The sequence below is a fragment of the Schistocerca piceifrons genome, chromosome 5, assembly GCF_021461385.2.
Source record: "Schistocerca piceifrons isolate TAMUIC-IGC-003096 chromosome 5, iqSchPice1.1, whole genome shotgun sequence".
NCBI lineage: Eukaryota > Metazoa > Arthropoda > Insecta > Orthoptera > Acrididae > Schistocerca > Schistocerca piceifrons.
The window spans coordinates 438476851-438486405 of NC_060142.1; positions in this window are offsets into that span (position 1 = coordinate 438476851).

A 9555-nucleotide genomic window follows, 5' to 3' on the forward strand; every position below is an offset into this window, starting at 1 on the left:
AAGGCCATCCGTTCAATGTTCCGCTTCAGATTTACATTTTAAGAAATATCTTTCGTAAAATGTCTCTTACGACTGATATTAACAGGATTCTTTTTCTTGGAAATATTCTGTTTATGATTGTTACTCCTCTTCTTATGTACTGCTTGTTACATCCGTCATGTGATATTTCGTTTCCAGTGTATCAGATTATTTCACCTCGTCCACTACGTGGTCCGCAATTTTCATGTTAAATGCGTCTTTTACATCACTGCCGCTAATCGTCGACACTTAGTTTGCTTTACTATCAGGCTACATCCTGTATTCAGTTGACTCTTTATTCCAGTAAGTAAATCGTGGAATTCTCGCTTGCTTTCACATACTAATCAGTTTCATTAGGTACTGTTATCAGTTTTCATTCACCGTAAAATGTAATGTCTCTGTTGTAATACAGTGATGGGGCATATAGTTGACAGCTTGCAGATTTCCAAAACTTGTAATGACGCAATTTGGCGTCGGCTCTAGCATTAGGCTTGGTGGGTGAGAGGCGGGGATTGGTGATGGCAGTCGTTATTTTCCTTGTAGTGAGGGAATTATGGCTGCAGACGTGTGTCTGTTTCCCGTATGGTCCTTCCCATCAGTGTCACATTAAGTCTGTTCTACGTGTAACGTATAAAGTTCTGTCGTCAGTCTTGTACGATCATACCAGATTTTCCACATAAAATGTTAAGTTTGGACGAAAGTTTGGCAGTCTTGCAGCAAATGAATGAAGTTTGACAAAGTCGCAAAAGACTGATGGGCTACAGCTTTGTGTACATGCAGCACTGCTGAAAAGTCAGTGCATGTTGTAGACACAGATCAGTTTTGTCGGTCACGCTTGGCACCGCTGCCAGTCTACTCTAGGTGACGCTAGAGGTTCAACGAACATTTTTGTACATGTAGTGGCGAAAGAAAATGGTAGAGTTATCATTCTGGACTCGTGAATTTTCACGGAGTTCGTAAAACTGTCCCAAAATTTACCTTGCGTTTGGTAAGTAAAATGTCGAATCAGTAAAAACCAGGCATAAGCCGCTTGGTTAATAACTGCAAGGAAGTGGATAGTGAGGCACGAAAAAGAGTTGATCACCGAAAAAATAAACTCATTTCTAACAGTTTACATCAGAGTGCGACAAATAAAAGCGTCCATATGATCTGTATCTAGAAAGGAAGAAATTTATAACCTTCTCTGTGGTGCCTTGATTTACTTTTCTTCTTGGATGTCGAAGATCATAGTCAGACACAGACGATTCTGAAAATGTTTTAAGTAAACTTCAAATTTTCATGGCCAACAACCATTATTTATTGTGTCCCTCATACAAAATTAGGTAATTCTAGGTCCTAGTAGTTCCTGCCATATACTATGAACCTTGACATTGTGGTGAGTCTCCCGTGAGGGTTGACAGCCGGCTTCATGACACCATCGTCCTTTTCACTACCTGGGGTTGCAGGCGTTAACAGTTTCTACATCCATACGTAAGTAATTGTGCCAATCAACTGGTTCTTGCTGTAGACAGCGGAGGAAAGTCGGATGGGAGGATGCCGCTCTCATAAATAATCAATCCCGGAACCATCATGAACGACTCGCAGACTGTTTCCTTCTGCAGTTTAATAGCACGTAGTGCAACCGTCATCACAAGCAGTTCTTCCTACGTGGCTGGTTCGGAACGACTGAATGAAAGACTGAGCAAAAGACTGAGTGAAAGTTTTAGTAATGTAGCTGCACGATTTGTGTCAATTTTGTCGTCAGTCTTGCACAGTCATGTCAGAATGACGATAAAACGTTATGTGTAGACCAGGCTTCAGGCCTCCGCAAAGCAAATACTTGCAGAATAGGTGAAGTTCGCCGGCCGCGGTGGCCGAGCGGTTCTAGGCGCTTTAGTCCGGAACCGCGCGACTGCTACGGTCGCGGGTTCGAATCCTGCCTCGAACGTGCATGTATGTGATGTCCTTAGGTTAGTTAGGTTTAAGTAGTTCTAAGTTCTAGGGGACTGATGACCTCAGATGTTAAGTCCCATAGTGCTCAGAGCCATTTGAACCATTTTTTAGGTGAAATTCCCTGATTAGCTCAACGGCCTACATAGAAATGGGAACAATAAAGTAACAGAGACTTTCCATTTCTGGGCGTGCATGTCTATATGATGATAATATTGAGCGTTTCCATGATGATGACCCGAACTGTCAAGGATGTGCTGGAGTAAATGCATCAGTCTGAGGTAGGGAGCTCTGGTACAGCAATGAAAGTATCGAAAGTTAGGAAAAATAAAGTATAAGAAAACACGAGAGCTCACATATAATTTTATATAGTGCACCAAGTTATTTTTTACGTGCTTAATAACATTTTATTGTAGGCAAAATCGACCTACATGTAGATCCAACTCCACAAAAGAATTTCAAATGTGTGCAATGATATGTTCCGTCAGGATGACTTAAAGATCTGTAAGACTAAAGCTATAGCGGAATGGCACTAAACCTAGTTTACTGGAGTTGGCACCACATAGCTGATTCTTGTGGGTTTCTGTGAACAGTATTGTGAAGGACACTCTGTCGGGACTGAAGAGCATTTCCTGACAATAAATTTCACTGCCTGTCACAGTGTTCGAACTGTGGTAGAGTTTTGCCACAGGTACGACTGAAATTTATGTGACGAAGCTGGGAGACACCATTTTTAATAATTATTTTGTGTGCAGAACCATGCGCAAATTTTACAGACAAGGACAATCACATCGAAAAATGTGGCCAAAAGGATTTAGTCATCGTCAGCAGACGAATTTTAAATTTTCTGATTTTCTTTTGTAGGTTTAGACTTATTTGTATCCAGAACTGTGTTCCCTCTCAAAAATAGGTTCATTAGGACATTTCTGATAAGGATTGGGTCCATGGTCTTGGTAGAGTTGCCGAAAGAGTTCATTCCGCTTAGACGGTACCAAAAACATTTATTGTTTATGTATCACAATGAAATAATAAACAAAAATATTTTTGGTACAGTCTAAGAGGAATGACAACTTTAAGTGACTTTAGCAGTTCTTCGATACCCCGTATCTTTGTGTCAACATCACAGAGACATCATTTACAACAATAAACAGCTCCGAACAGTCTGCGGGACTTGATGTTTTAAAGAAAACCAACCCACAGCAATAGGCACCAACACGTTGTATACCATTGTCATTAAATTCACAAGTGCTTGGTCTGTCGTACATTGACTTTTCAATCCCACCGATGAAATCATACAAGTAATGTGACCCGACAGCTGAGAATTTCATTGAAATTCCTCTGGGTGTGTGACCGAGGCGTATGTAATATAATCACCAGCGCTTCGATTGATCGTGAAGGCTGCCTGCATAGCTACCGAAACGTTGTTAATTTCATCACATACAACTCAGTCACACACCCAGAAAAGTTGTAACGAAATGGACTCCGGCCTACGGCCTAGGATCTTAAGGCCACTGGACAAAATGTTAGTCGCCTTCCTAACGCAGCACGTAGACCACTTTGGATCATTGTGAATGGCAAAGAACTGGCACCACGATGTCACATGACCCTTCACCGCTGACGTACGTCGTGGCAGTGAAGTTGTGAGTACAGGGGGTAGGCAAAAGAATGTGAACAGTGGTAGTAACGGGATGGTTGTGTTGGGCGTCAACAACGCAAGTAAGGTACGTGACGCGCTGGACTGTGCGTGTTCAGTACGGGCTAGACATCAGTGCAGGTTGTTTGCGATTTGTGCACACCTCGTATTTGAATTCAGAGGCTGAGGTCGACGTGCAATAAAAGACCTAACAGAGTTCCAACGTTTTTCAACAGTCATGACAGCCAACACAAAACATGGAATGACATCATCGTGTAAACGTAATAGTGGGCGCAAATCAAAACTAAACGACAGAGATCGTCGTACGCTAACACGAATTGTGTCAAAACAACACAAAACTACCGCGGCTAAGGTGACTGCAGAGTTCAATAGCCATGTTTCAACTCTCTTAACTACCGACATTGTCTGCCGAAAACTCCATTAGGTAATATTCGTGACGAGCTGCTATACCGAAACCATTGGTGACGATAACCAACGCAAAGAAGCGTAAAACATGGTGTCAGGTGAGTAAATCCCGGACAGCTGATCAGTGAAAACACGTCATATGTTCCGACAAGTCAACGTTTTCGTTATTTCCATCATCTGGCTGGGTTTGTGTCTGGAGAACGCCAAAAGAAGCCTACAGTCCTGATTGCTTGATTTCAACGGTTAAGCGTTCAGGTGGAAGTGTGATGGTGTGGGCAGCCGTGTCATGGTATTCTGCTGGTCCCATCATTACTCTCAAAGGCCATGCTACAGCCAGCGATTATGTGAAAATTTTTGGTGATCAGGTGCATTCCATGATTCAAATGTTGCTCCTCAACACTACCCCATATTTCAGGACGATAACGCACACAACCAGGACAGTAGAGTCTTGGTTTGAGGAGCATGCTACTGAACTGCAACGTCTTCCCTAGGTACTAGGCGCTACAGTCTGGAACCGCGCGACCGCTACGGTCGCAGGTTCGAATCCTGCCTCGGGCATGGATGTGTGTGATGTCCTTAGGTTAGTTAGGTTTAAGTAGTTCTAAGTTCTAGAGGACTGATAACCTGAGCAGTTAAGTCCCATAATGCTCAGAGCCATTTGAACCATTTGAACGTCTTCCCTAGCCAACACAGTCCCCGGACTTGAACATAACCCTTGTGGATGGTATTGGAGCGCAGACTCCGAAGCAGATTTCCGCCTCCCTCGTCACTACAGGAGTTAGAAGAGGTTCTGATGGAAGAGTCGCATAACGTTCCACTGGAGACTATACGATTATTATACGCCGTGTTCCAAGAAGAAACGCAGCTGTATTATGGGCAAATGGTGGTCCAACCCATTATTAATAAACCATTCCCAAGTCAGTACAGGTGATTAAATTATTTTGCCTATTCCCTGCGTGTGGCAGTCCTTTGTAAGGAATCAGCGCAGTAAAACGGGTCAAGATGGTGACACGACAGCAATCGTGTTTGGATCTGTCCATGATCACATGGTCAGTGAAGTTGGTTGTTTGATTTTTGGGGGACCAATCAGTGAAGTTTCGGATTAGGAAGAGATGGGGAAGGAAGCCAGCAGTGTCCTTTCAAAGGAACCGTCCCGGCATTTACCTGAAGTGATTTAAGGAAATCATGAAAAATCTGAATCAGGACGGTCGTCCTCCCGAATGCGAGTCCAGCGCGCTAACCACTACGCCACCTCTGAAATTACCCAGTTGGTTGGTGTGTCAGTGCTTCCCTGACCAATATGGCTGAAAGGAACGGTATTCCCTTCACAGCCATGTAAAACAGGGAGTGAAAGTGGTCGTATAAAAACCCAAAACAGAGACGAGTTCACTTCTTCTCAACAATAATCTGTTACAAAGCAGAAGTAAGTGCTATCGGGGAATTCAGAACTGAGAAACTCTGATTGGTTAAAAGCTCTACGGGTATATTTCGGTATTCGTTTGTTCTCGGTTATAACATGTATTTATTTTCACTAATAACCGAGAAGAATACGAAATATCAATTAGCCATAGCAGCAGCGCTAAAATCTTTCGTTTTCAACTAACCCTTCCATGCTTGATTGGGCCACCTGTAGTAATTTTCGTTAGAGAAGGTGTTATCCTTTGAGTCACTTTGGTTTATATTAATTCGCATGATGTTACGGGGAGATATCTATCTCTGCAAGTCACTGTGGAAAGAATCACTAGCATCTCAGGGATTTTCTACACTGATCATTGACACCTCACAGTATAATTAGTGGTCCTGTTACGCCTGCATGGGGCACTCCCAACGTTACTTCTTTCCTGTAGAACATTGAAATTCATGTGTAGTACGAAAAATTATTCGAGGCAATCACCTGTTTCCGTGGAGTTCATGCTCATGTCTTCTCTGTCGGTTGGCAGTGTGGTGAAGTGCTGAATACCTTTCGTAAATCTATTCACTAACAACTTACAGGACATCGCTTGTGAATCAAATGAGCTGCATTAGACGAGACTGATTTTTCTCATCCCGATTTCAAGTTTCGTGAGAAGCCTCTTTTCTTCCAGGAATTCTACACAGTTCGAGCTTAGGATATGCTCTTGAACCCTTTGCCGGACGCTAGCGACATTCATGCCCGCCACGCCATGCTTCACATCTCTGGTCTCGCGACTTTTGGTGAGCGTCCTCTCTAACAGCCTGTGGCAGGAGCGTCCGGCAGGCGAATATTCCACTTGGGCTCCGAGTGGCGTCCCGCCTCAGCAATTAACGCGTCGGAGCAGTGGCTGGCGCCGGCCGTGGCAGACTGCAGGATGCAGGTTGCCGGCTGAGGTTGAGCGCTTTAGCGTTACGGACTTGTCGGTAATTAAGGCAGCACTGGCTTTATTGATCCGGAGGCCGAGTCACGCGCCTCGGCAGATTGATGGTGATTGGATGAGAGCGGCAGCTCCCTGGAGGCCGGCCGCCGTAAACAAAGGCGGCTAAACATCCCGGCGGCAGCCGAGGGGCGCCAGCAGGGGCGGCGGCCGACCGCGCCCTGCACCGCCAGGCAGCGCCGGGCCGGCGGGGCTTCCCCGCACTGTGCGGGCAGCGGGCGCCTCAGGTCCGCCACGCCAGCGGCACGGAAGCTCTCCCGGCAGGAGCACGTTAGCCATTACCAGTCATTTTTGTTACGAAAAGGTTATCAGGAAGGGCATCAACAGTTGTCCTGAATTGAAGACGATGGCTGTGGAGGGACAGGAATGGTGAACTGGGTTCGATGACCCATGATTGTAAGGAAGGAGATCAGCAGCTGTCCTGAAATAAGGACGGTAGCTGTCGAGTGACAGGAATGGAGAACTGGGTTCGATGACCCCAACAGCAGCAGACACCAATCATTAAGTGTTACTCTGCAAAATACACATCTAAGCTTGTCAGATCAGCTTCATGTAACACAAAAATGTTTAGATGTGAAATAGCCAAAAGTCATAGAGTGACAAATTTGGTGTATATGGTGGATGATGATAGAAACCCGCCATGATAGCCGAGAGCGCTAACGCGCTGCTTCCTGGACTTGGGTAGGTGCGTCGGCCCCGGATCGAATCCGCCCGCCGGATTAAGGACAACGGCCGGTGTGACGGCCAGCCTGGATGTGGTTTTTAGGCGGTTTTTCACATCCTACTAGGTGAATACTGGGCTGATCCCCTCGTCCCACCTCAGTTACACGACTCACAGACATTTGAAACACATTCACACTATTTCACGATTTACACTAGATGCAGACAGCTGGGGTACACTAATTCCGTCCTGGGGGGTACAGGGTGGCGACAGGAAGGGCATCCGGCCACCCCTTACAATTAATACCACTAGATCCGGTTAACCATGGCCGACCCTGCGCAACCGCAGGACAAGGCGCTAGATAGATAGAATTGATGATGATAGAAATATTCGTACTTGAATTATGTTGTCTGTTTTTGTTTGATGTTCTGGTGCATCAAATAGTCTCCTACTCCTGATGACATGATGAACAAAGTCCTTACGTCCACTCCTGTCCGTTATTTCGATCTTCATAACGTCCACAACAGCAAAACAAGGGTAATGGAAAGTAGCCGAATTAAATCAGATGATGCTGAGGGAATTAGATTAGGAAACCAGGCACTTAAGGTAGTAGACGAGTTTTGTTATTTGATCACCAGATTAACTGATGATGACAATGTCAAGAAAAGCGTTTACAAAGAAAAGGAATGTGTCAACGTTAAATATGGATTTAAGTGTTAAGAAATCTTTTCCGAAAATATTTGTATGGAGTGAACATGGACGATAAACATTTTACACAAGAAGAGAATAGATGTTTTTAGAACGTGGTGGTACAGGAGAACGCTGAAGAAAAAAATGGTTGAAATGGCTCTGAGCACTATGGGACTTAACATCTACGGTCATCAGTCCCCTCGAACTTAGAACTACTTAAACCTAACTAACCTAAGGACATCACACACATCCATGCCCGAGGCACGATTCGAACCTGCGACCGTAGCAATCGCGCGGTTCCGGACTGAAGAGCCTAGAACCGCTCGGCTATCGCGGCCGGCAATGCTGAAGATTAGGTGGGTACAGCTTGTAACAAATGAGTTGGTACCAAATACAACTGGGAAGAAAAGAGATTTAAGGCGCAATGTAATTAGAAGAAGGGATCGGTCGATAGGACGCATACTTAGACATTTCGGAAATTTAACGTTGGAGGGATGTGTTGGAGGTTAAAAATTGTAGAGGGAGACCTAGAGACGGATACAGTAAGCAAAGGATGTAGCATTAATTATTTGGACATGAAAAGGCTTGCACAGGGCAGAGTAGCATGGACGGCTGCATCAAACCAGTCTTCGGACTGAAGACCATAACAATAACATCTTCCACAGATATTCCAGTGCTGTGTTTAACATCCGGTATCCACTTTCTACTTGGTTTTCCTCTACTCTTTGACCTGTTCTTCTGATCATTATAGCTGTTTCTACTGGGTATTTTGCTAACAAGGTATGCCTGAAGTACTTTAATTTCATCTGCAATATTTTTGCTTCCAGATAATTTTGATTTATTTTGGTTTATTGAATCAATTAAATCATCAGGATAGGCCTACTTCTCCAGACCCAGATTCCAAAAAAAATCGAGTTTCTTGCAATCCACATTTTTCACTATCCACGAATCATATCCGCATATAATTATGGCATATATCAAAGATCCAGCCATTTTTATCTTGGTCAAAAGCGTCTCTTTCCTTTCCTTTAGCAACTTGTAGCTGTTTTTCCAATCTGAACGTGCTGTATCATACGAACAAGACACAGCCCGGGCAAAAGCACCACAGGCGCAAAGATGCGAGCTGGTGCCAGTGCCATAGTGGCTCGCCACTTGCACGAGTTCCACCAGCAACACGGATGGCGCTGAGGATGAAGCTGTCGACTTCGCCGGCCAATTGCCAGCCGAGTACAATCCGCCAATGACCGAACGACAACGGACAGAAGCCTACGAGGGAGATATATCAACAGCTCTTGCCCAGTTGGTTATAGATGATCGTCCAGAGCTGATAGACGAGGCACGTCGTTTAGTGACCTCTTACAAGTGAAAAGACGTTTGTAAATTGCATTTGATATGTGCTGTGAAGTTTACCTACGGTTATTTGCATTAGCCATTGAGGGTCTTTTTTGTGTTTTTTGAAAGCAGTGTTGCATTAATCAACTAGTATCAAAGATAAGTAAACATTTTAGCTCATCTGTGTGACTTTGTTACTAATTTGTTGGGACGTTGTAGAACCTTCGTTTTCCTATCCTGTTACCTGGCCGCAGAGCATAGCTGTGTAATAGTGACACGGAGAAATTTTATTAGCGGTGTATTGCACCAGAAGCCGTATCACGAACTCACAAACTCGTCCTACCTTAACAAGAGTGGCAACTCGGCCTCCACAGCATCAGCGACGAGGCCTTTACAAAACTGGCGACGAGGGTTTACAAAAGAACGTATTTTCTTATATCCTCAGTCGTGGAGCTCTTTTTTTGGCTTCAGATTCG